Source organism: Epinephelus fuscoguttatus, linkage group LG11 (assembly GCF_011397635.1).
Source record: "Epinephelus fuscoguttatus linkage group LG11, E.fuscoguttatus.final_Chr_v1".
NCBI lineage: Eukaryota > Metazoa > Chordata > Actinopteri > Perciformes > Serranidae > Epinephelus > Epinephelus fuscoguttatus.
Genome location: NC_064762.1, coordinates 34,765,956 through 34,793,388, shown reverse-complemented (window position 1 = coordinate 34,793,388; position 27,433 = coordinate 34,765,956). Strand labels below are relative to the sequence as shown.

Sequence of the window (27,433 nt, the reverse complement as noted above, 5' to 3'; positions counted from 1 at the left end):
TGAGTGGTTCTATTGCAGCCTGTTTGGGCGCTGAGGACTGCAGCATTCTTTTTTTAATAATGGACCAGTTTCAAAAAGATGTTGTTTCATTTAGACACAAAAATGTTGGATGATAGGGTCCAAGTAGGAAAATATCCAAATTACTCTTTAAGATGTTGTCCTGGGTCCTGGGTCAGCTGATACTGTAGTTTGATGGTGCATGTTGTCAAACAAAATTTTAATTAAATGAGCACTAACTAGCTGACCCAAACTGAAGTGTGGTTGGAGTTCTCAGGCCTCCTGGGGTCTCATTTGTAAACACTGCGTAAGCACAAAAACTGAAAGAGGTGCACGCCACCTCCCATGAAAAAGTTGTGACCTATAAAAACAGACTTGATGGGAGAAATTTGCTTACGTGTGTTTTGAAGACAGGAAACTGGTGACGCAGATGATGAGGTGGAAGCTTGAATGTAGAAAATGTTGAATATTTTTGGGGCATGCCATTTTGGGCTTTTGTCCGTTCCTACATTTTTAGTATGGAACTTATATGCATTGCTTCATAAATGAGACCCCTGGAGCTCTGGGGCTCTGCCCAGATGCCCCCTTTTGCTGCTGGTTTTGTACTTAACTCAAGTGTTCCCAACCTGTCTCGCACTTCTCACTTCTCCACCTGCTCCAATTTGGTTTATTCTCACCCCAGCACTATGTAATGCTCTTCAAGCCTTTATAAGATGATGATACAAAATCTTTCACTTTCTTTAGTTGGATGTTGAAGAAGAAAGCACAGAGACCCTCCAGGCAGAAGGACATGTACGTACTGTACTGTTCACTGTTGTCAGCGTCCGTCCTAACTAGAGCTTTTCTTTTCTGTGGGTGATGCTAAGGAGGGAATGTCTGTTTGTTTCTTAGCACACACCATTGTTGCTTGTTAGCTATCAAAATGAGACAATGTCAGTGAGCATTCATTACAGGTTATGTCCTCAGTGTGGACACATTAGTGTGATTTTCTCTACCCAGATTGTTTCATTTTCAAACATTTCTATAGACTTTTCTATGTATCATTTCTATAGATCTCGGCTCAGACGATAACACCTGCTCTTGGAATTTGCTCAGACTCAGTAAGTGTGACCCCCATTATCTGTTTTGTGTGGCTTTGATTCATGCTGGGTTGGTGTACTGCCCTGTCTACTTATGATGTACTGTAGCACTGTATTGTGATCCTGTTGTGCTCTGTGTGGCCATCTGAGAAAGGAGGATATTATTACTGGGAAGAGCAGGTGGGAAGTGACTCTGTCATTCCTAAAGTCACTTTGGTTACTGTCACCGTGCGCTCTGTGACAGGAGCCATTTTGGACATTTGGACTTGATCCCTGTCTTGTAGCCAGCGCAGAGAGCTGGCAGCACCCATGGTGAAGCCCTAATCCTCATCATTTTGCAACTTTATGTAACCTCTAATCTCTGTTTCTTAAGAATTACACACTCTCCCGACAGGAAAAAGGCATTCTGGGAGCATTTTGTTTGGTTGCTGACTTCAAAGAGATACAAGAGGGTTTGACGTAGATCACATTTGAATTCAGCTCTAACTCTGCAATAATCGTTGTAATTGGTTGTCTTGTCGACAAAGCAGCCCAAACCCCCAAATGTTCAATTTCTAAAGATATAAAACTGAGAAATGTAGTGAATCCTCACATTTAGGAAGCAGGAACCAGCAAATATTTGGCACGTTTGCTTAGTAAATGACTTGAATGATGAATGGCTTGTTGTTTGTGAGTTTATTTTTAACCTTTGGGAACAAAATTTGGAGCAAAACAGTCCAAGGTCAAAGGTCCACCTAAGTGGCTTTTCTGAGCTTTCAGTCACATCTCAAAGTCTTCTTTAGTGAATGGTAAAATTGTTGCTGTCAGATAATTTCTTTTGATTGACAAATCAATTTGGAGTGAAACAATTTGTTGACATTTTTTAAAAATGATAAATCATGGTAGCAGTTTTTATGCCAAAATAACAAATTTATTGGCAACTCAAAATATGAACATTAGCTGGATATCTTAGTCTTCTATGAACTGAAGTGAATATCATGATACGTGAAATAATTTTTACACTGTTGGTTGGACTCGACAAGGAATATGAGTACGTCCACTTGGGTACAGGGACATTATGGTAGGCATTCACCAGTTCTTCTGCAATAGGTCAAATAATGAATTTATTAATCAAGAAAAATCAAGATGATAAAAAAATAACAACAACCCAATAATCAACTTACCACTATTAAGGATTATGTGGATGCAAATTTTTTCAGTCAAAGAATCTGACCTGAACACAGTTAGAACAACACACGTACAGTAAGATACAAAAATACAACTAGTCTAAACACTGCTAACAAACATCAGCAGACAAACATATTGCTGTTTGACCAAAATACGTTTTTTTTCCCCAGAACTTTCAACCACATCATATGGTCTTCATCATCTGGTGGAATTTGCTCAATTGTCATGGAGCTGGAATTTAAGCGACATAAGAACAGATAATCGTTCAGAGTTTATTATTTAATTACTTAATAACAAGTGAGCTATCTTAAGGTCAACTGAGTAAACTTCTTCTGTTGATTAAGATTCTAAGATGCGACTGAAAGCTCCAGCAAAAGCTAGTAAGTGGACCTTGTTTTAAAGGAACACTTCACCCCCCCAAATGACTATTTGTATATTTATCATTCAGCTAGTGTTACGTTGAATTCTCAAAGAAATCTTTGTTTGTTGTTTGTTCCTGCATGCCTCCACAGTGAACGAAGAATCCAAAAACGGATACAATTCTTGATGAGTGAAGTCATAGGGGTCCTCATAACTATATCAGAATATCCATTAACATATTCTCACACAATTATCGCAGTATAATCCAAGTCTCATTTATCCAGTCTTGTGCTTAGCATTTCCCAAACATATGCATTTTCACTAAAACCTTAGTATTTAAAACTGAACTGGGAGTGAAACTTACCTATGCTCTCTTTAAAGACAAACTCCATTAACAAAAATAGTAATTTTAGTTTGTTGAACACAGGAGCTGCTGATCTACCTCTGCCTCCATCAGTGTATGTGTCTGGGAAGTACTGAGCATACGACTGTATAAGTAAGACTTGGATTATATTACAAGAGTTGCGTTGGACTGTGTAAACAGATGTTTTGATATAGTTTTGCTGCTGTTAAACGTGGACCCTTACGACTTCAATTCATCAAGAATTTTCTCTCTTTTTGGATTCTTTGTTCACCGTGAAGGCATGTGAGAAAAACAGAGTTAACTTTGAGAATTCAACGTAACATGCCTGAGTTGTGTGAGAGTTTGTAAACAGATGTTGTGATATGGTTTTGCTGTTGTTTAAGGCAGTTTCTTCTTGGATTCTTCATTTACCAGAGGCATGCGAGGAAAACAAAGTTTTCTTCCCACATTCAACAGAGCGGGGTTAGAAATTTTCACACCTGGAGAGTGAAGTATTCTATTAAGATTTTTCTTGTCAAAGATTAGAAACAAACTTTTTTTTGCTGTTATGTCCAGGAAAGAAGTATGGTAGACAACAACAGTAGAGCATTTATGTGCAAGTACTGAAAACTGGTTGTTACTGTGCTGTACGAGCAGTGCAAGAGTGTGCAGTGCAAAGAGTGCTGCAGAGGTAAATAGTGTGCACGTCTCCATGGATAGAGTATATGTGCAGTTGTTGTGGGCTTTTTTAGATGTACAGTTGAGGATATACGATATGTAAATGCATGCTCTGCCACCAGAATACTGTGAAAACCAACATGTTACAATACAGTATGTTCAGGTTCAAGTTTTCTCTGTATGGAAAGCTCAGTCTTTCAATTTAAAAAATGTGCCGCTTATTAAACTGAACCCAGCAGATTTCAATGTTTTCACATGAATGATTAAATGTCGCCCCCGCCCCATCTCATTAGTTAAAGTTAAGTTCGGAAAATAAAGCCCTCTCCTCTGCGGGAGAGTCCAATCCAGCAGTTTATGACATCACTTGGAGCTTGCGGTGGGTCAGATGGCCCTGGCTCATACGTTTGAGACTGGGAGTACAGTCAGCTGCTCTTGTGCTCTCAGCGTCACGCCACAACCTCAGAGGTCAGAAAGACATCACAACAGTGTCGTCCTTTGTGTCATGCTTCCAGTGGAGAGGGATGAAATGTGTCTCTTTTCTCTGTCTGCTTGTACAACCCCTCCCTCGCCCCCACCGCCCCCCCACCCCCCCACCCCCACGGCTGAGTCGTGACGTACTCGCAGGCTCAAATGAAGTTATTGTTACACATGAGTAAATGTTGAACCACGGATGAATGCAAGCTATGACAGAGGCTTTGGAGAGTTACGTGTGAGATCATATGATCATGCAGATCATATGATCACCCCAGAACGCCTGCAATCCCTCCAGCGTCTCCATATCTCAGCTGCTAGTTTTCTTTTCACTCTGCTAATTAAAAACCCGGAGGTTTCACTGTCGCGTCTTTTAGCTTTTTATACGACCCATCAGCTTCATTAAAAAAGTAGAAATGTTTGCGAGCCGGGCATATGCCTCTGGGTCATTGTTGTCGGGATATCAAGGGAGGAAATGATGTGTGAAAGCGATACACTTGCATGAAAGCTTGTCAAAACGGGGCCCATGGAGATGTCCGTCTTAGGGGTGTTTCTTCAAAGGAATTCAATTAGCAGGAGTTGTTTGTCTTGCTTCAAGGAGCAGGAGTTACACAGATCCTATCAAGCTGATAGCATCACGCACAGTCCCTTATCAGCCCGCCACTTCCACCTGCCACAGCTCCTCTTTGTGTTTGCCTATGCGTGCGTTGGCTTGAAATGTGCAAAGTCAGTGACTGGTCGTCAAGTGTGGCTTCATTTCCTCTGAAGAGAATCAGAGTTGCTCATTTACATCTGGAGCACAGGCGAGGCATGAGAGCACCAGGAAGCGTGGCTTTCTCTCATATCCTGCTCAAAATGTTCCATTTTTAATCTTCCACGTTTTTTTCTTAATCTCTCCAATTCCATTTAGCTCTCAAGTCCATTTAGCCTTTATTCAGGAGTTCAATAGTGCACTGGAGCACCTCGGTCTATATTTAAAACCTTACCACTGAATAAATCGAGCAAAAAATCTTTTAATTCTGCCAGCCACCACCCAACCCGAAAGTTTATTCTGCTGTTCAAGCAGTGGAATGGCAGTGGTAGGTTCCTGTAACAGGTTTCCTCCAGATGCGGGTGTCTGAGCAGCTAGCATGAGATTCAAGGCATCGTGTATTCAAGACTTTGCAGCTGGTTGGTTAATGGACTTGCACTTGTATAGCTTTCTAGTCTTCTGACCACTCAACATGCTTTAACACTACAGAGTAACATTCACTACCATTCACTTATTTACACACACATTCATGCACTGGTGGCCGAGATTTCGATACAAGGCCACGTGCCGCCTGCTGCTCAGTTAAAGTCACTCACAAAACGATGGCCCAGCCTTTAGGAGCAATTTGGGGATCAGTATCTTGCTCAAGGACACTTTGACATGAGGGTTAGAGGAGTCTGGGATCGAACCACTGATTTTCCCACTTGTGGACAACCCGCCCTTCTTCCTGAACCACAGCCGCCCCACTGCTAACACTTTTACAAAGCATGCTGTTGTGGTTGAGATTTTACAGCTGTTCCATCTTTTGAGTAAGTGTATGAAATACCAGAAATTTTTGAAAAATTCCCAGCCCACAATGATGTCTTCACATTGTTCTCTAAATTCGATGGATGTCTAAATTACAGTGTTCTCAACAAAGAGAAGCAGCACATTCTCAGATTGGAAGTGCTGAAACCAGCAACCCAGGTGCCAGAATAAATGTTGGCATTGTGCATTTTTGCAAAGCGCAGATAGGTTACATTCTTATGTTTTATATGTAGCATTGTTGCCTCACAACAAGAGGGTTCCTGCTTCAAACCCAGGGGTGGGGAAGCCCTTCTGTTTGCATGTTACCTCGTGTCAGCTGTGTGGGTTTTCTCTGGGTATTCCAGCTTCCTCCCACAGTCCAAAAACACATGCAGATTAATTGGTGACTAGGGCTGTGACGACATGCATTTTTTCTCACAGCGGTGACAGAGTGACGTACACAGGTATGGCTCTGGGTCTGTGTCCACTACAAGAAACTTTTCAAAATCACGTTCAAAGTTGTCCATTGCAGCTACTATAGTCCAGAGATATCGCTAGGCTAAATAAACAGCTGAGTTTTGTTTACAGGCTACGTCTCTGCCTGTGCCTGCTCATCAGTGTATCCCTCCGCGGATCACAGCGCCGGACGTACTGACCCCAATGCCAAACGCTGAGACCCAGCCACTGGATGTACAGACACAAAAAAGATATCGATCATGTTGTCTCAATATGAAAATGATAGCGAAAGGGCATAACTCCCAAATCGTTGGAGTATTCTTTTAACATTTGGCTTGGGAACCAGATCCACCGCCATGATGAATCAGCTTTTTTTTTTTTTTTTTGTGCGGTGATGACCTCTTCACCGCGGTAGGCATCATGTGACCGCGGTATTGTGGTGATGCGGTTATTGTCACAGGCCTACTGGTGACACTAAATTGGCCATAAGGGTTAATGTGAGCGTGAATAGTTGTCTGTCTCTATAGCCCCTTTTACACTGCCAGATTTTTGGCGAATATTTCGCAGGCAAGCTGCGAGCACTTAGACACACAGAAACGGATTGGCGAGTTGATCCGAGGTGTCTAATTTTCCACCTCGTAGGGTAGACATATTGGCGGAACCTTTTTGGTTTAAAAAGAACGAGGCGCCCTGCCGCCACAGGAGGGGCTGTTGATGACTTGGGAGTGGAGCTGTTGCCACACGTGCGACCCACTGGCGGTGGATAAACAGGAAACAGCTGATAGCACGAATGAGCAGCTAGTAGCAAGAGGGAAACGCAAACCTTAAAGACACTGTAAAGATGAGCAACTGGGGAGACAAGGAGTTGCGCACCCTCCTTGTCCTCGCAAACGTAGAGGCCATTAACCATCAGACGACAGGAACGGTGAAGGATAGGCCAACTTACGAGAGAATCGCCGAAAGACTGACCAGCCGCGGCTTCCCTCGGAGCAAGGCTGTTTACGTCACACGCTGAGCTACACGTTTTGTTACTTGCTCACACCCCCCATTGCCCCGAAAAAGGCGCATTCTGTATGGACAAAAGTAGGCAGGCGGCATTTTGCTGCACTCCCTGATTTTGTTTTTATACTGCCACTGCTGAAAGAAGACTGATTAGGCTTTCCTGCAAATTTGCACAATTCCTGTTTAAAAAGGGCTTATGTGTCAGCCCTGTGATAATCTGGTGACCTGTCCAGGGTGTACCCTGCCTCTTACCCAGTGCCAGCTGGGATGGGCTCCACCCACCCTGCATCGCCCAAAAGGATAAGTGGTTATGGAAGTGATTGAATTAATATTTAACAGATATGTTGAAACCTAGCATTTCTTTAAGTTTTAATTTTCAATGTCATGTTGTGACAGTGGCACAAAAGAACACAAAAATAACCTAGTAGGGTTAGAAAAACATTATGTTTAGGCTTAATATATCTGGTTTGGTCGTTAAGAACATCGCTGGGCATGTCCCAAACTATTGTTAAAAAAATACCTGCTTTTGGTGCTACAAACACTGCTTGACATGTCTCAGGCTTCTTAAAAATGACCGGGTTTGGTTGCGACAAACCAAATTCCTTAAAGATAGCTGTTGCCTTTATAGAAGAGGAAAATGCACTAGCATGCTTTGGAAAATGGCTAATAGTAATGTGTGGAAATGCAGGTGTGTATGTTGTAATGTATAGGTTGTTCATGCTGATATACTGCACTGGAAATGGAGTGGTGGAATTTGACAATGGAAAAACATCAGTGGTAAACATGGACTTTTGGTCTGAGCTCCTTAAAGTCTATAAGTCATATGTTCTTTCGAGACTTACTTTACATTGGCTTTCAACAGTAATATTCATGGAGGCAGATGTACCCCACCGATAGTAGCTTCAGTAGAACAGCATGCAGTGTAGCCACAGCTTGCAGGTTTTCAGATGTATGACTGATAATGTGTGAAAAGCAAAGCTCCCCCTCAGTGGCTTTTTTGTGTTTGAAGAATATTGCAAAGCACATGACAGTATTTGGTGTCTCTCACTGCTGGTGTTGCTTTCTGTTCCTGAACTTACGTTGACGAAGAGAGCAGGTTTTAGGGCAGGGTATCATTTGAAATGTTTTAATTTTAGATCTGATCTATTGCTTCAAGTGTTGATGCTGATACAAAAAAACATATATCATTTTTATACCTTACTGAAAGACATATAAACATGTTTTACTACAAAGTGGTTTTTCAGTTATAAAAAGAAGACAAAGTTCTCAAATATTAAACGTTGTCCAACTTAAGGGAATGTATGAAAAATTTGCTCGAAAAGCAGTCTAAAATTGTCAATTTCTTTTAATTTAATCAGGAACTAGGCTAACTGGTGAAATTACAGACATATTTCGGTCACTGCCAAAAAAAACTATTAAGGTTTGATACCCAGCCCTTGTTATGGTAAATGCAAAAAATCTCTGTTACAAGAAAACTTATGGAAATTGAGTATCAAATACATAAATCATATAGTTTAATCATAAAATATCTTTCATGTATCTACTCATGGATGCAAGGCTCGTGCTTTTACAGCGCGAGATGTAAACGTAAATGCTGTCCTCCTCAGCTGAGCTGTAGCATTAGCTAGCTCAGTAGTGCTAAGTGAGCTAGCAGTAGATGCACACGTCCTTCTGTGCAGTGATTCGGTTGTCAAGTGTAGTTCAGCAGAAAGAAAATAGTTCCTACATGAAACTGCTCACAACAAGGTCTGTGGATTATCTTGAGTAACCAGGTCATGATTTCTGGAAAGAGACATTGCTGTTGAGTTTTTCAAATGTATTTATTTGGCACTTTGAGCACCACAAGCTGAGTGCCATCTAGTTCCATTATATTTGAGAGAAGGCAAAAATCTCTAGGCCGATATCTCTGACATTCGGCAACTCACACCAAAACAATCTAGACTGATAAAGAGCACTACAGGGAAGAGGAAAAATATGTATTTTTGATTATGGGGTGAACTATCCCTTTAATTTTTGAATGGCCTTCTGATCTCTATATATCTGATGAAAGGATAAGTGCTCGGTAAAATGTGATATTTGTGATGTGGTGATGGAATGGCTCAGTGTTGATGTGTGTAGCCTGTATTTTAAAAAGCACGGAGGCTCTCCGGTGAACATTTGAGCATCTTAAGGCCGCCTGCCAGACACAAGTAGCAATCATGTGGGTGTCGTTCTCCGGGCTGAAATGACGCGCGAGGCGGACAATACATCTTGCTATGCTTTATTATTTATTAATGATATGTTTACCATGGTGGCAGGCAGACGGATGACAAGTGTTTGTATTTTGAGGGGGAAACAAAAGTGCTTTCTGTACGTATGGTAATGGCCCTGAGAATTTTCATACATAATTAACTTGCTGTGAGTTTTCCAGCTGTGTCTAATGTCATGTGTGAGTGACAAAGGCTGTATTCTGCCCCAACAAAGCCTCCCTGTGGTGCGTGTGGATGATGCTGTTAGGAGATCTGCATTGCAAAGAAGCTATTATGTTTTATGGTTTCTATGAATTTCAATGTGAACTTATGCTGTTTCTGATTTCCACGCAGAGCACAGTGGAAGAGTGGCTGCTTATATGTAGAGCTCTGGCTTCTGAGCTTTTATCTCCTCTCAGATAGTTACTATGTGTCAGAGTCCTCGCCAAGAGGTTCTATTATGGCCCATTTCCACTGCAGTGTCTCCTGAACTCCGCTGCCTGTCTGCCCTCAGTGTTACGCTCCGCTCTCTGTTTGACTGTGCAGCGTCATTCATTTCTCTGCATTGCTGATGCAGCTGTGAGATGCTGACAAAGGAGATGATTGCTCATTCTGGCAGTGGCGTCACGCTGGTACGCCAGACCCGGGCCTTCACCGTCACAGGGGCTTATGTTCAGGATGCTCTGTCACTATTCCTACTATGTCTATTATGAATGGATGGAGAGTGCATATCCTACAGTTGTCCAGAATCTGATATCATTTTTATCATTTCCCAGATTCCCTGTGATGTATGATCATTTGTAATGAGATAAGTTTGGTTAAGCTGCAAAAGATTTATCTTTCACCAGAAATAAGGATCTTAGGTGCTAATTCTGCAAATAGATTTTTTAAAATCCTTATTTTTATTAAGGGAAACATTAAAGCACAAAGAGAATTTGATTTTTTTTTCAAGGTATTTCCTGTGTTAAGCATTTGAAAAAATGACAACATAAAGTCTCATTTTCCATTTTAGTATTGCTTAAACCGCAGGCATGGCCCATAATCCCCTACATCTTTTGCAAGACAGACATTTCCAGTGATGGACTAAAAGCAGATTGCAATTCTAAAAATGTATGTAGCTACAAGCTAAATCAGATCAGGGTTCCATTTTAGCAGTTATAGTAGTTATAAAGCCCCTTTCCTACTGAATAAAAAACCCACTAAAATTTGACTTTTGTATATTTATCAGGAAAGGTAACAATTAGCATTCACTCCTGGTTCAAATGACTCTGCTGTTGTCCATCTACATCTGCTCTACTGGCAATGGGAAAGCAATTTGTCACCTACTTTTACTGTTTTTCCCATGTTTAAAAACCCCACATACACATCCTGATTCTGGTGGAAATGGTATAACTTGAGGATTGTCTGTCCAGAGTTCTCCTTGTTGTTTTAAGGTGCAGTAACAATAGTGTTCAATACCTGCCAACTAGGGACGGTGAGATATAACCTCTTTATGCAAACCATGTCTACTTGTGATCCCTCCGTCTTGTCACAGGTTGCATTTGTGTATGAGTTGCAAGTTCGAACAAAAAGTGATGTTCTCTTCTGAGATTGTTACCTCTGCTAAGAAGGATATGTTCTGGGTTCAGTTTGTCTGAGTACGGGAAAAACTACTTTGTCATTTCCATGAAACTTGGTACCCATAATGGGTATGAAGTGATTCCTTTGGCAGCGCTTTTTATGGCTTTTTATGGTTTTTGTATCAGTGTGGTGAAGTACCTTGATTTGTCAAGTTTTGAATTCACTGGATCAGCCAAACACAGACATTCCTTTTTGGTTATTTTATCCATTAACACTTTTTTATTTGATGTTCCATAAAAGATACCACGCATGTTAGTCAATAGTACTACAATGTAAAAATGCATAGACAGTAATACACTGTATTGACATCACCCTCTTCCGCTGTCAGTCATTTGGGAGTTTCCCTATCTTAGTGTTGTTCAGGGTGGCTGCTGAGCTCAGCTGTTAATTCTGTCTTCCCATGAACACACACTGAAGTTTTAATTCTTGAACTGAAGGAAAAACACACACACATATTTGCTTCCTCTATAATGCTTTAATCACCTGGCAAATCCCTCTCTCATGCAGTGCAGATGCAGACAACCAGTGCAGATAGAGTACAGGAGGCCTAATGTGCTGTGAGGATAATTGTCCATTTTAATCCACTCCTCAGCAGTGTCTGTCAGTCAGCGACTCATTGAGGGCTCGCAGCCCACTGGCAGTCCTGACCCGTCAATCACATTGAATCCGTCAGGGCTCACGGGAATGGGGATGAAACATTCTGGATATAATTGGTGTGCTAGCATGTCATATCTTTACCATGAACTCCATGACAATGTTTGAGAAAAACCACAGACAGCAGAATACATTATCACTACTGAACTACCCCACCGTCTGCAAGGTTGTTCTAAATCCATGTAAAGGCTGTAGCCTGCAGCTGTAAGCTTTGCAAATGCAGCTATTATTGAAATGGCAAAGTGCCCTACTTACCCTTTAGAGACTAGCCCTGAAATGAACCAGAAGTGGGTGGCTGACGGCGAGTTTTATGTTAAACTGTACAAGGCATGGCGCGTCTGAGCGGCGCAGAGGGAAAGCAGTCGCCCACCACCAGAGACTTGGGTTCATTTCCCAGCAGGGGCATCTCCGGCTTGGCCCAGGCCCCCGAAAATTATGAGTGGCTGTTGGGAGACACAACAAGGGAGCATGTTCTTGTTGTTGAAATATTCTGCAGACCTGTTTAGCAAGGCTTCCTGCTTATTTCCTTTCTTGCTGTACTACCACTTGTCTCCTACCAGGAAGTAGCTTGAATGAATACATGCCCCCTTCACACTTTCACACAATTAGATGACTCAAGTGCTCTTTTATATACGCATTTTAAGATACCTGGAGAGAAGCATGGGCATAAAACTGCCATTGTTATCAAGACACTTGAAGTAAGCCACACAACATACTTGCCCTAGTAACCTCGTTTTATGTACAAAACTCCGTTTCCTTAAGTGGAAAAATCTATGTGAAGCTCCTTCCACTTTACAGCGAGGGTATTATCAGTGTGAATATTTATCCTTTAAACAATACTCCATTAGAAGTCTCTATGTTTTTGAGTAGGGTTGGAACTAACAGTTATTTTCTTGTTTTTTAATAATGTAATGATTTCATTCAATTAACAGATTAATCTGTTTAAAGGTGTTTATTATTTACAGTGACATGAAACAGAGAAAAACTGTATGTCCTCACATCAGAATTCTGGAAGCAGAGAATGTTTGACACTTTTGCTGGTACTAGTACTTCAAAGATAAATTGATAGTTAAAAATGTTGATTAGTCTTTTGTTGATTGATTACAGCTCTACTTTTCTGTACTAGATACCCCCATAGGCTTGAAATGTGGCTTTTGGAGTGTTTAGATTGCTCCTTTCTGGAGCCAGGATTCACAGCATTTACAGTGGCTCCAAAGCCACTGAAGGTAGAGCAAAGATCATTGTTGTTAAACATAAGAAGCAGAAAAGTATGTAGATTGCATGTAAAGATTGCATGGTATGGCATGACTATACTCAACTCGCTTTTTTAGGTTTTCCATTAGCAAAAGTTGGGGTTAGTACTTGTTGCCTGGTACTTTTTTTGCTATTACATTGGTCGAGGTTGCAGCCAAGCTGAACCGTTACTAGATGATGGAGCTAAAACACTGCAGACCACTGATCGGTCAAAGAGGATCTTCACTGGCGCTACACCGGACAGCCCCACACAAACAAGCCATTTTGAAATTGCCACGCTACCATCAACAGTGATAGCAATTTTTCAATGAATCAACTCAGACTTTTAAAAAATGTCAGCCCGCAAAACTACACCATAAACTACATACACTACATACACCGTACAATTGACCAAGTGCAGACGTTCCTCTGTTTGGTTGCCGATGAAAGGACTCAGCAAGTGTCACATTGAAGACTGTGTCAAGGTAGTTTTATGCTGCATTGCTACTGTGATCAGCTGAGAATCCCACCTTCACTGAGGGGGTACTATACTCAGTGGAAAACAAAATAGAGAAAGTGACCTGGTACCAAAAGTGAGTCGAGTTGAGTTGAGCTGTATGAGGCAATAGTTATAAGAAAATCACCTGTGATGATGTCATCAGGGTTCTAAGCTGATCTCGGTGTGTGCTTTAAGAAGAAGATTTCATAAAAAACTTGAGTTGCGAACTGGAAACTGGAGTTTGACAGACATGAGCGTTCACCAGGCATAGACAGTCTCATGAAAAGATGCTGTTAGTTGCATTGTGGGAAATGTGGGATCCAGCGTTTTTGGAGCTTTTCCCATCATGTCGAGTTTAAATCAAAAGATTTAAGCCTCTGATGCTTGGGTTTTGATTAGTCTTTTAAAGCCTTCATTGTCTCCAGAGGGACCTGTGTGAAGTGATGTCACCTGGGTCAGCCTCCATTGGGTCTGAAGACTGCAAGTTTAAAAATTAGAACAATCTGTAGGTGTAAAAGACTCGTGGGAATTTCCAAAGATTTCACGTAGTCCCTCCCTACTGTGCTGCGATTGGCTTGTACTCGCTATGTCAACGCGTCAAGTGTAGAGGTGGTTGGGGAGGAATAACACCTCCAGGTGAGAGGCTTAAAATTAGTCGCTATGATACTAGAAAATACATCAAAATCTCTGAACCTCACTGTCAGCCGTCAGAGTTGCATTGTGTGTAACATGGGCGACAGGTTTTGATAAGGTAGAAGAAGAAGATCTCTGGTTCTGTGGCATCACTTTTGAACTGTCCATCATGAGTCCAATAATATTATAGGAGTAACTTCCTGTGTGTTTGGGTCACCAGGAGAGGGGAAGAAAAGGATTTAAAGGATGATAGAATGTATGGTACGAGTACCAGAGAACACAGACAGTGTGTCAGTTTCTCCAGGCCAATCAGAGTGGGGTTGACAGTGACAAGAGCTCTAATAGACACATAAATACAGTTGGCAGTGACTATACTTGGAGGCAAATAGGGCAAAGTGAAATAAACAATGAGCACAAAGCCTGATTTTTCTGCTTGAACTCTGGCTGTAAAGCACAGTACATGCAGTGCCTGCCTTCCTGCCCACTGTCCCTCTGTGGCAGCTCAACACATTGAGACCGGTGTCTTCTCTATAGATCCTGCTGTGTGTCTGGCCTGTTCAGTGGCCCACTCATCTGTCCCAGTAGCCGAGCAGCAGCGGCAGAATGACTGAGCCCGTTGTGCCTCAGCCGGTCATGTGACAGCTCCGTGTAGCTGAATGACTTTCCCCCTGCAGCCTCGGTGCCATTATGTTTTATTGGAGGGGGCTGCAGATGAAAAGAGAGAGTCAGCTATCCCTCCGGGGCCAGGGGCTCCAGCGACTCACTGCAAAGCCTGCTGGGAGCCCGTCGCCATGACTGCATCGGGCAACGGGGTGGGGGGGAAGCGGAGGAGAGGAAGGAGGCCACAGAGCGGACGCAGACATGCAGAGTAGCCAAATGGCAATTTTCTACTGGTAAAGAAGACTTAAATCACATGTTTTACTCACACACTGAGGTCAGCTTGAATATTTTGGGATACCCTCACGGCACTTATGCACAGATCCCCAAAATAGACCTGTGAGTGAAAAAGCAGTTTTGTTTTCGGCTGAATATTTGAATACTATAGTAACAGTTGTTTTTAAAGGCACTTTCTGACCTGCTGAATTGAATTTTCAAAATGAGTGCACAAAGGTGTATGATGTCATTTAGGTGATACAGTAACACCACAGACTTAACTGGAAAGGAAGAGTGTCTCATCCTGTTGTCCTCATTATCTTTGTTTTTGGTCTCTTTCTCATTTCCTTTATCTCTTCTTCTTCTTTGTCTCTGTTTGTCCTGTGTTATCTTTCGAGAGACAGAGAGGCCAACGCCGTCAGCACTTTGCTTCATTTTCAGAACCTCACACAGTTCACCACCTCACTATCTACATCCGCGTCTCGCCATTCAGCTGTTACGCTGGGGGATTTAAATTAGAAAGTAGAGTTTTTAAAAATAGCAGGTGGTGAGAGTGTGTTTGTGTGTGTGTGGTCAAGAAGGCAGCTGCTGTACCATGACACTGGCTCGTAATATCCGCAGCGACAGTTCCGTGAAAGCATATTCTTTTGCAATGCCAAATAACAAGCTGCACACAAACTAATATATAGTTTTCAGGTTGTTTCCCATTGTGCCCTGCTTCATATGTATTGATTTTGTGATTATGAAATCAGTTCAGTTTCATCAGGCTAACTGTTTAGTCTGTGGAGGTCTAATTCAACCAATAACAGGAAATGATGTGTAATAGCCCCCCACATACAACCACTGTCAGCAGCAGCTTTCCACGTGGGTGTCTGCTGCTGCTGCAGAGCAAATAGTTGCATCAGGTTGCCGAGGCCTGCATGCACTTGCAGCCCCGCCGCCGCTGTGCTCCGGCAATCAGCGAAGCCACAGAGAGACAGATTAAATTAGATTAGCGGGGCTGAGCTTTAAAGTCAAATCAGCAGCTAATGGGTTCTAACACATTTGGCAGTGGTGACAGCGCGTCTTTTGTAAATAAAGGGCAGTTAGGAGGCGCGCCATGCAGTTAACCCCGGCCCTCCTGCCACACAATGACTCCATTGTGTCATTCTACTGTCAGTCAAAGAGCTGGCAGCCTCTGTAAAGTGTATCCACGCCTGGTGGAGATTTATCTTGTAAATAAAAGTTGCCTTGTAGTGTGTCAGATACGTCCTTTATGGTTTGGTTCCCTGCACTTTTTTCCCTCACAGTTGTGGGATTTACAAAGCACTTATTGTGCTATAGGAGTCAGTGAAGACTCGCAATGACAGCGTCAGATGAATGCTAAAATTACCAAGTAGACTGTTGTCGCTTAGGTTTGGGCAGTATCTATTATTTCATACCTTTCTGACATTTCACGGAGGTACGTGGTATATGACAGGGTTTGTGTGAAAAAACAAACAACCAGGAGAGGAGGCGGTGGTGGCATTTAGAATAAAATGTGATAAGTTTATGAAATACAATAAATACATCAGTGTAGATTAAACCAGTGTTTGGCTTGTGATCCTTTACAAAGAAGCAGTGTATTTGGGACCCCTATCATATTGCAGATGTGTGTTTTTATCCCACCACTATTTATGTTCATTTTTAGTTTGTGTATGAAAAACCTGAGTGGAAACACCAGAAATTCTTGTAAAGAAGTAGAAAAAAAATGCGATAAAGTACAGTTGAAACATTGCATAAACCATGACTCACATGAAGGATGTGACTCAAATGTCCACTGAAGATAGGTTCCAATCTGATGAAGAGGTGGACAAACAAAGATAGGTGTCATACTTTTCCTCCATTTGAGGTTTGATTTGCACTCTTTTTTTCTTATGTCATCTTGATCTGCTTCTGCTTTGGTGTAATGGCACCCAGCTGAAGACATGCAGAGTAGCCAGATGGCAACTGTTTATCACTATGTGCCCTACTCTTAATAAACAGTAGTGGATGGAAATTCACATTTAATTTTGGATGGCAACTTGACGTATGACTTATGACTTGACTTATGACGTATGACTTGATGTGAGCTGTTCCAGGAAGTTTCCCCCTCTAGCCTCCCCCGTGGTTTTATTTAAACACCTGTTTGATAACTAAGGAGGTTGAATTATTCTGTGATTTCACAAAAAGCAAAGATTGGAAAAAGTTCTTCTTTGGAGGGGCCCGACCCCACAGGACTAAACTAACTGTATGCTGTAAACTGTATGTAAAGTGGAGTCCTACACGGATCCAGGCCTGCAAACTCACACCCTCCTGCACCCATAATGCTCAGTACCAGATCCGATCCCGCAAACTCACCCTGTGATTAAACACATTGTTTTCAGGGTAACCACGGGTCCTTAAAAAGTCTTAAAATGTCTAGCAAAAGGTCTATAAAGTATTGAATTGTCTTTCATTCAGATGGTTCTTAAATGTCTTTTAGTCATGTCATTGCAAGATCTTCAAGTGGTGATACTACAGGAAACGTGATTTTAACAGAAGGGAAACTGTTCAGCGGGGGAACAGACTGTGACATAACGCCTGTATGCACCCAGTGCCCCTGTTTTTGCCCCTCACACAATGAGTCCACATTGTTAAACGAAGAGAGTATCCACAGAGAGTATCAGTGTCATTTTACCTGACTGTACATTCTGAACTGACATCAATGTGTTTACTTTGAAAGAGTATATTTTCACTTTTGATGTGTATTTCCATCATAAGTTTGGTCTTGAATTTCAGTTGAAGTGGTATTACAAAGGTCTTAAAAAGTTTTGAAATTAACTTGTGTATACTTGCAGACATCCTGGTTTTGCCGTTACGTCGTTTGGCGTAGTGTATCCTGCTATCCCGTTCAGATGTACAGTGCACTCGCTCAGTCGGCTCCTACTTGTTATTGATGTAATGCGAAGTCGGTAACCAGTTTTGCAGCAATCATCTGTTCACGTATCCAAACTGCCCCGTTGCTATCAATCAGCCGCATCCTCACCTCTGGGATTACGTTTTGTCTTTCGTCCTCTGCATATTTTTTCAGTCTGCTGTCTGTGTTTTTACATATTTTTCTTAGTTCTTTTACTTTAAGTGCGTCTCCCACCACTGTTTCTGTTTTATTTCTGCTCTTCAGTTGCCGCACTTTCTCTCCCTCACAGTGCTGAGACTTAAAAAGCACTTATTGTGATGTAGGAGTTATTGAAGGCTCTCAGAGAGTTTGGAGCCTGAAACGGTATTCATCTATATTTCCTAATACTTTTGACATGTCTGATAACCTTTTACTGCCTTTTTTATTTTACTGAATGGGTTTGTTTTGCCAGCATGGATATATTGCACTCTTTTCTTCCTGCCTGTAAAGCACACAACATGCGTTTTATAACGATTTTGAACATGAAATGAAAAGATTATTTTGTTAAGTCCGCTGCCAGATGGCATCGAGTGTTTTTTTTTTTTTTTCAAGCCTGCTTGTGATGCCCTACATTTTAAAGCATCTCCTCATTCACACCTGGAAAAGTGAATGAATGGATTTCTAAAATCTACCTGTCTGCTGGAGAGGGAGGGGAAAAAAAATACAGAGCGGTGAGACGAGGCCATCACACAGGCTTTTGATTCAAGCTGGCAGCTCATGTATTCTTTGCAGCAACCTGTTGTTTACTAATTAAAATATTACGCTCACAATGGGGATGTGTTTCTGTGTCAGTCAGGTGAGATTTTTTTTGTTCTTTTAAGTGGATTGAGGTCATTTATTCCAGCTGGACAAATCTGTGCTCATCAGCCTCCTTCACTCCGTCTTTTATCACACTGCCTCATGTTTCATCACCATGATAATAGGTCAGAAAAGCTGTGCTAATACAAGTTGAGGCTGTCAGTCCCTTGGCGTCATCCCAAAGCATTCTGGGAAACATTTTCAGGACCCATTTTCGCAAAGAAGCGTGAATGACGGTGGCTGGCACATGCTGTTGATATTCATGTTTTATTGAATGGGACGATGAATAATTGAGCGTCTCTGTGTCCCTGCAGGGCCTCTGTTTTGGCGGCGCACAAAGCAATGTGGAGGAAATAAAGAAAATCCTGATACGCTGAAAACCAGAGGTATGACTCTTCACACTCCACTGGACTTTTAACACTCATCTGTAACCTCACACAAACACCTTTACAGATGTATTCAGGCGTGTTTGCTTGCACGCACGTACATCGCCGTGTGACAATAACCTCATGTACATGCTGGCAGCAGATGGACTGCTCATTCTGGAGGATTTTCCTTGTCTCTAAGTGCATGTACAGTAGCAGAGCAAGCACACACACTCATGCATTAAACCACACGCAGATACCAGCTGGCCTCCACTAGCTGAGATTGTTTGCCAGAGGCCAGCCTGCTGTCCCAAGTACCTGTGGTGCATTAGCGTGGACTGTATATTCTATACTGGGCAGCACGTGCGCAGGTCCCTCTCACTGGAGCAGTACATTGTTGATGTTTCAAGTTGACCTACAGAGCAGCAGATGCATCCAGCTCAAAGCTAAACTGTTGTATTCCTTTATATCTTTATACAGTTGATCTGACCCATCAGACTATTTCTGCTGCAGCCATTTTTAATCCGCAGTGCAACCAGTAAGGTCAGCTCATACACACCATTGGGGGTAATGTGAGGACAAGAATGCTGCAACTCAGCCACCCCACCCCCAACCTCAAAACACACAAGAACACACCCACACACGTTTTTTTTTGTTTTGTTTTGTTTTGTTTTTCTTATCCCAATCCCATGCAACACATTCCCGAATTTGTTGGTTATTTCCTAATCCGAGTGTGAGCGTGCCGGGTCCCTGCTAGGCTGGAGTGGAACATGACGGCACTGATGTCAGATTAGTCATCAGCAACTAGCAGCAGCGTCTGTTCTGCCTCCTCAACTCAGAACCACAGCTGGACTGTTCACAAGTACCTGAGTCCAAGGACAGTTTGTCAGAATTTTGTAATTTTGTAAAATGAGCCCAGTGTTGCATTAACAGATGTGCACTTTGTCACCGTGACAAGCATGTCTGACAAATAGGCAGGAGATTGGGATTAAAATGAAAGTGGAGAGAGGTGAGCATACATCATGTGATGTCGGGGATAATGTACTTTTAATTCTTCCTCTGATCTGAGTTTAGTCCTCAAATCATGCCAGCAGGTTCACATTTTTAGTAGAACCTTTGATTTAACTATGAACTGATCTGAAAGTTTAGTTGTCTTAATTACCTTGGGTTTAGTTGGTCAATAATTCAGGTCAGTATTTCAGTATTGCTTCATCATTACAAAATACTCCAACCCTAAAAAATGAAATATAAAGCATAGTTGAATAGCGTATTTAACACAGTTGAGTGGCTGAAACTTGCTAGGAAACTATGAATGGTTCCAAATAATAGATTTAAATGACATTTCCGGCTCTGGTTTCTCATTAGTGTTTGCTTGTTAATTCAGGGGCTAACCCGACTAGCGTGGTTTAGCTAGCAGACCTCGATCGTCCCAAAGCTGTTTGGGTGGATCTCTCATATAAGAAGTTATTTTCCTTCATGTGCAAAGATGTAGACCTGATCAGACATTATGAAGCTAATACGGCTGTAATTATCTGGTTCATAGTAGGGAGGCACTGAACTGAAGGATGTTGTGTATTGTACCAAATGTCCGCTTGTTCCTAAGATCAGTCTGATGGGTCACCAGATGAGAGAGAAAGATGGCCTGAAACTGTAAGACAGCAATTCAGCACAACAAATGCAGACGCTTTTATGCAAGGCTCCCTAAATGGTTTGATAAAAATTATGTATATCATTTACCATGACCTTATCTGTCACCGGATCTCAACCCAAGTGAGATCTCAACCTGTGTGAGATTTTGAAGCAACATGTTAGACAGCACTCTCCACCACCATCATCAAACGGCAAATTAGGTAATGGTTTTTGGAAGAATGCCATTCATCCCTTTAGTAGAGGATCAGAGACTGGAAGTATCTATGACGAAGAGTATCGAAGGTGTTTTGGAAGCTCATAATGGCCTGACACCTTACTAAGACATAAGCGTGAAGGTTCACTCGTAAGGCTTAGACACTTAGACACAAACTGTTATTTTTGTCACAAGTACTTAGACACTGAACATAAATATTACGCAGTGAAAAAGCATCATCATTTTTTGGAACAAGGTTGAACTTTCTGAACTTTCTGAACCCCGGAAATAAAGGCGTCAACCAATCACATTGTGTGGAATGACAACAGCACTGAGGCTCTGTAGTCCGAACAAAGACGCCAGACTTTATTACTCCTTTCAACCTTGACAAAGGCGACTCATATCAGATCCTTTTATTACGTTTTTACCTTTCACAATAAAAGCCTTAGACATATGAGGAGTACCCGATCCATGACTCTACAATCGATTCATCTAAGGATTCATGGCTGATTCGTATCGATTGAGGAGGCTGCTACCGACGTAGCTGTATCTCTTGCTTGTCAAACCGGATATCTGGTCGTATCGGTTAATCGTTCCCAGCCCTACTAGTTAGTGTCACAACTGTCACAAATTCGCAATGCTTCCATGAATAGTTTTGATATGAAAAATTCACAGGCGAGTATTCCACATGTCATTTATTCGTGAAAGTTTATTCCTGTAAAGGTCTCTAACCTCAGTGACACAATACATATCGCTGAAAAAAGACTGCGACTCACTGACTAAGGCAGTTAATGCTGCTTCTTTCAGTTGTCACCCATCTGTACAAACAGCCAGCAGCCAGGCCTCATCACACTGTGAAGGTCAGCACAAGTCAAGAACCTTCCGTTCTACACAGCATCCATTTATGAGCTTCGCTTGTTCCGAGAGTTATTTTGAAGCCAAAGAGATGTCCATGTCTGGCCTAGTCAGAGGCATTTCACTCTGTAGCTTCCTCTTCTTGAGTGTGAGCGGAGCCTCCAACCATCCAAACCCAGCCTGCTGACAAAGAAGGCACATTGTAAAAAACAAAACAAAAAAACAAGCTGCGCAACCGACAAACAGCTATAAATGGTGAGGAGGATTTTTTTGGTAGAACTCATCAATGGGTTGGTGGAAACAAGCTGAACAAGGGAGTCTTACAGGAAACCAGAGTCAGCTGAGTATCCAACATTCATAGCAAGTGTATTCATTATGCAGGCTCAGTCATCGCTGCGCTAATAGCTCCTTTATTATGTGTGCTCCAGTTTCCTATGGTGCTCCTGCATACTGCTCGGAGATGGGGCGAGCGGAGCGGGCGGCTCGGTATCACAGTTTTGCGTGTGACTTAGCTATTTTTTTTTTTTTTCGGTGACAGAGAAGACATGCCACAGTACACAGCAAGCGTCAGAAGAAGCTCTGCAGAGCTGCAATGGTAGCACATCAAGAGCAGCCTCGCTGTGGGAACGTGGAGCAGATGTATGCATGCGTGTGTGTCAGTGTGTGTGCTTCAGCGCTCTCGCTGGGTGGGTGGTATTGTAGGCTGGTGAGAAACAGAAAATGAGTCACCGATTCCAATCATGTTTTCATGCTAACACTTCACTCTGCCTCTCTGAGAGTTTCTGCGTTGTGCAGGAAGAAGAGCTAAACAGCACAGTGGTAATTATCCTCACATTATATCCTAGACATTGATATTCATTGCTAGAATCATTCGCAGCCATGAGACAAACACATACTTGTGTTCGCCTCTTGCCTCCCCACAGCTCCAAAGCCGACTGTTCACCCTCTCCTCCTCGCAGCCCGTACCTCCACGATAATGACTGTGCCAGTGTGGGCTGTGCAACTATTCACTGAAATGTCAGCGTTGCCCTCAGACTGTGGCTCCATTGTGGTTCTTGAGTCCTCAGCCTGATGGTAAGGAGAGGCAGTCAGTGGGCAGAAGTGGTGCCGGTAATGAACCTAGTTAAGCTCCACTCCATTATATTGACACATCTGGTGGCATTTTTCTTCTGCATGCTTTCCGTCCTCCACCTAATTAAGTGATCTGTATAGGATCTGGGCTGCAAACTCAAGTGTACCCACCATACCTCACACAGGATGTACTGCACTGTGTGTTGTCGGCTCTCTGTGCTTGTTACCGAGGCCTCTTGAAAAGTTAGCGTGACACATCGTCAGCCATCACCAGCAGGTTCTGATCACAGAGCAACCCCCCCCCCCCAGTCTTCCTGTGGCCATTTGATGGCTGTTAAGTGTCCTGCTTCATGGAAAGAGCTGTCTTGACCATCAGCTTCGCTCACATCAGAGCACTTTCTTCCATCTTTACCATCACTGCACAGTGGAGGAGTGAATTAGCAGCAGCAGCAGCAGCAGCGGTGGTGCTCGGCCCCACAGAGAGACGTCAGCTACGGGAATCATCAAAGTGCCGCTGTGGTGCTCTGCACCCTCAGTCAACACTGCACACTGAGATATCACTCTGTGCCTGCTAGCACTGACAGCAGCACTGCTCCGGGAGGCAGAAACCATATCCATCAGTGACATGTATGGCAGTGTGTTTGTCAATGTTGATATCATTATTTTTCATCATGGAGATACACATGTAAAGGAAACACCCACTGATTAAATGGTTTATTATTGATGTGTTTAGGAATAATTTCACTCTTTTTTTTCCTGGTGTGCAGATGGGTAACATAAATGATACATCAAGTGTTGGTTATGTAATTGGTAAATCCACAGAAAATTAATCAGTAGTCATTAGGATAATCGTGAAACAATTTTTTTAAAGCAAAAATCACTGTTTTTTGTTTTTTACTCTGGTTCCAAATGTGAATATTTTGGGCTTAGAACTGTTACCTTGGGCTCTTTAGAGGAGATTTTCAAAAATAATAGCAGCAAACACCTTTTTGCTATGTAAAGATATAGTGGGGTAATGGCATCCAGAGCAAAAATGAAGTCACACTCCCTCTGTGTGTATTATGATAGGGTTGCCAAACAGACTGTGCATGCATGTGAGTGAATGTGATTCCCTCTAGCTAATTGCTCTGCACTGCGCTCATGTACCATTGATGACGCTTTCCTGATCCACAGTGGCAGGACAGCCTCCAGTTCACATGCTTAACACTGTAGGTTCAGTCAGCACTGTTGCCATTGTCAACACTGTTGGTGCCGTTAGCACTGTTAGCCACCTCTGTGTTTGCTTGTGCCATCAGAGTTGAGAGATGTGTGCAGGCAATGCTGGCCCAGAATGTTGTACACAGCTCCTTTAAACTATAATGGGAATTTTGCATCACTTTCATTTCATAGAGCTAACAATTAATCAATTGAGAAAACAGTCTGGATAATTGTTAATAAAAATTATAAATAATAAACCATTCAGTGAGCCATTGATACTTGTAAAAAAGCATCTGCATTCGTTGTTTAGGTTTTAATGGTTTTTTTATGCCTCCACACCAGCGATAACCATTGCTGGAGGCATTATGTTTTCAGATTGTCCGTCTGTATGTCCCATCCTTGTGAATATGATATCTCAAGGGAATTTCATCAGATTTGGCCCAAATATCCACTTGGGTTTAACAGTGAACTGATTTGATTTTGGTGGTAAATGTTCAAAGGTCAAGGTCACTGTAACCTTTTCATCTCATTCTTGTGAACATGATATCTCAAGAATATGTTGAGGGAATTTCTTAAATTTGGCACAAACGTTCACTTGGACTCAGTGATGATCTGATTAGATTTTGGTGGTCAAAGATCAAGGTCACTGTGACTTTGTCTCATTTTTGTGAATGTGATATCTCATGAACACTTTGAGGGGATCCCGTTTAAATTCGGAACATATGTTTACTTGAACTCAACACTGAACTGATTGGATTTCAGTGGTCAGAGGTCAGTGTAACCTTGCATCAGTCTCATTCTCAGGAACACAATATCCTAAGAACACATCAAAGGAATTTCTTCAAATTTGACACAAATATCCACTTGGAGTGAGAAATAAACTGATAAAATTTTGAGGTTGAAAGTCAAAGTCAGTGTGACCTCTCAACATATGATTTTAGCCATAACTCAAGAATTCATATGCTAATTATAACCAAACTTAGTACAGACATCTTAATAGGATAAAATAATGAAGTGATGACATTTTATATCCAAAAGGTTAAAGGTCAGCTTCACTGTGACATCATAATGTTCTGCATAAAACTATTTTCAGGCCATTATTCAACGTCAGATCTCAGAAACAGAAGGGGAGACGTTTGATCAGATACTGAATTGGTGACAGTAACCTTTGGTGCCCACTGTGATTGTATTGATCTTCTGTGCTGTCAGGGGAAAATCAGTGTGAAGCTAAGAGAAACTTTACTGGTGCTCAGGGTGGTAATTCCTGTCTTTAGTTTGTCACCCGTCCATAGTTTAAGTTCAAGAGAATACAAGGACCTGTTACATTCAGTTGGTTGTATACAGTATGTAGGTAAAGAAAGATAATGAAAAAGATTTTGACCTTGTGGCTGCCTTTTATTTTCTTTCGATGTTACTGTCTGTGAAAAATGTTTGTTTTCTTCATATCATATTTTTCCTATGTATGATTGTAGAACAATGTGCTAGAAATATCACAAGATAAAAATACACACCCAAACAGAAAAATGGGCCCAAAAATGCAGGTTTGTTTGCCAATAGCTGCTTTTTTTAGAGTTTATTTTTTCTTAGCAGTCAGGTCTGGCTTGCACAGCAAGAATTATGCATTGAGGTTTGAGTTTGTGTTCTTTGCGTAGCCCCGCTCTTGCTCCACTCACCCTTTTAATGTTTCTTTTAAACGTAGCACATACCCAGTTACAAATCTTGAGGAGGTGGTGATGACAAAGAGCAAGGAGAGGTGGGATGATTGACCACCTGCTTTGAGTGGTTTTAATCTACACCTCTACAGAAAGTTCTTTTGATGTTTCGTCCGCTCTTCCATCCCTCTTTCCTCCGTCTTACTTCAGATAAAAGAGGCCAGGATGGGCGTAGGAAAATCAGGGGATGGAGGGGTTCAACCACTGCATTTTAATGATCTCTCGTTTAACCACCTCATCTGTCTAACGTTGCCTGTAATAAAGGTTGGCTGGATGGGTGTAGGCTACGTGCAGAAGGCTGACGTTTGGCTCAGAGAGGAGTGTGATATTTATGGAGCGTGTTGTCTGTTTATGCTGATTTGTCTTGTTTGTTTGACTAGGGGAGTAACATGGTTTAAAGTTTATGAATTGTCTCTGTTCAGCGCCGACAGCTGGCTGCTGGCTGCAGCGTGCTGTTCTGCTACTCACAGGATGCAAGTGTGTGTGTGCGCATGTGGTTGTGTGTGTGAGCGAGAGAGCCTACTGTGCAAATGTTACAGCACCATAACCTCATCCTGTTTTACTGACTCGCCAACTTGCTAAAGAGCCCACCATCAACACATCTGCTGCAGCATACTAATGACACACTTTGGATCTCATCAGTGATTTATGTCTTCGAAATTTCTCCTCTAGTCCTCCAAGTGAGTCCATCTACTTGTGAGGTTGAAGGTGTGAAAGTATTTTAGGTGGTCATATGTCACTGCACCCTCTTAAATTTCCTGCTAGTCTCTGATGTGTTTTTGTAACATGGTAGAAATGCATGTTTATAAAAATAAGAGACTCCGTGTCTATATGCATGCAGATCAAGTGTCGAGCCGCCATATGGCCGGGGAGAAGAGAATGAACAGATTTTTATTGGCTGGTTTGAAAAAGCAGGGGTGTGGAATCAGATGGCGGCAGGAACAACAGCAGCTGTAGCTCCTCATTGACAAGCTTTAGACTTACTGCCCAGCCCGCTGAGAGCTGTGACAGGTATATTGTCACCGGAGCTGCGAGAGGCTTTGGGTGTACCAGGTCTTCTAATGGCTTCACACTCGGATGAGCTTATTATGGACACGGATACACAATGGAGTCTTTCACTTGGCCGTGGCAGGGCTGAAAATCTTGCACAGAAACATTTCTGGTTTGCAAATGAGCCTAATCTTTACCCGCCCAGGCAAGATGACCATCGATCCCACAAAGAAAAACCTCTGGGGCAGAAACACCATTAATCCCATGGGGTTTAGAGTTCACAACACAGAGTTTCAGTTATCTTAATTCACCATATGGGCTGTACTTTGATTCCTTAAAGCTTTCATTTACTATGTTTACATGCACAAACTATTCCAGTGTTTACTCTTATTCCAAAAAAGACAATATGCCCACTAAGCTGTTTACAGTTGAAAATGAATATTCCCCTTTACATACAGCCGTGCCTACTCCAGTTGATGCGTCTGAACATGTCTTTAATGTCAAAATATGGAAAAGTGAAACAGTGGGAGCAGCTTGTCATATTTCTTTGTGTCAAAAAAGGATTTTTTTCACACATTTTTTCCACTGTTGGCGATTTGTTGGACCTTGCGAACGCAACCTTTGTCTTTCATCCCTTCAACCACCTTCTTGAAAAGGGTGGCGTTGCAATATTTTCTCTAAGGATGTCAGTGGTTAATCGATAAGTGGTTATCCACACAGTAGTTTTGGCTGGTCATACATGTTGAGCTATAGGTTAATTTTGTTACTCTTCTGTGTACTGTACTGCGCACCACTTGGGTCTGGTTGTAGCTAACATAAGCTAGGGTAGCTGCTTAT

General features: G+C 42.1%; 1 protein-coding gene across 5 annotated transcripts in view; it reads left to right on the top strand.

Annotated features, from left to right (window-relative positions):
* Positions 1–27,433, top strand: part of fynb (FYN proto-oncogene, Src family tyrosine kinase b) — a 114,428-nt gene that overhangs the window by 3,979 nt on the left and 83,016 nt on the right. For 3 of the 5 annotated variants that reach the window (XM_049590286.1, XM_049590285.1, XM_049590282.1), the window contains exon 2: positions 18,878–18,949. The gene's annotated coding sequence lies outside the window, so the exon portion shown is untranslated. Of the gene's footprint in view, positions 1–741; positions 790–1,049; positions 1,098–18,877; positions 18,950–27,433 lie in introns of all 5 variants that reach the window. The other 2 variants (XM_049590283.1, XM_049590284.1) reach the window with 2 other exon arrangements.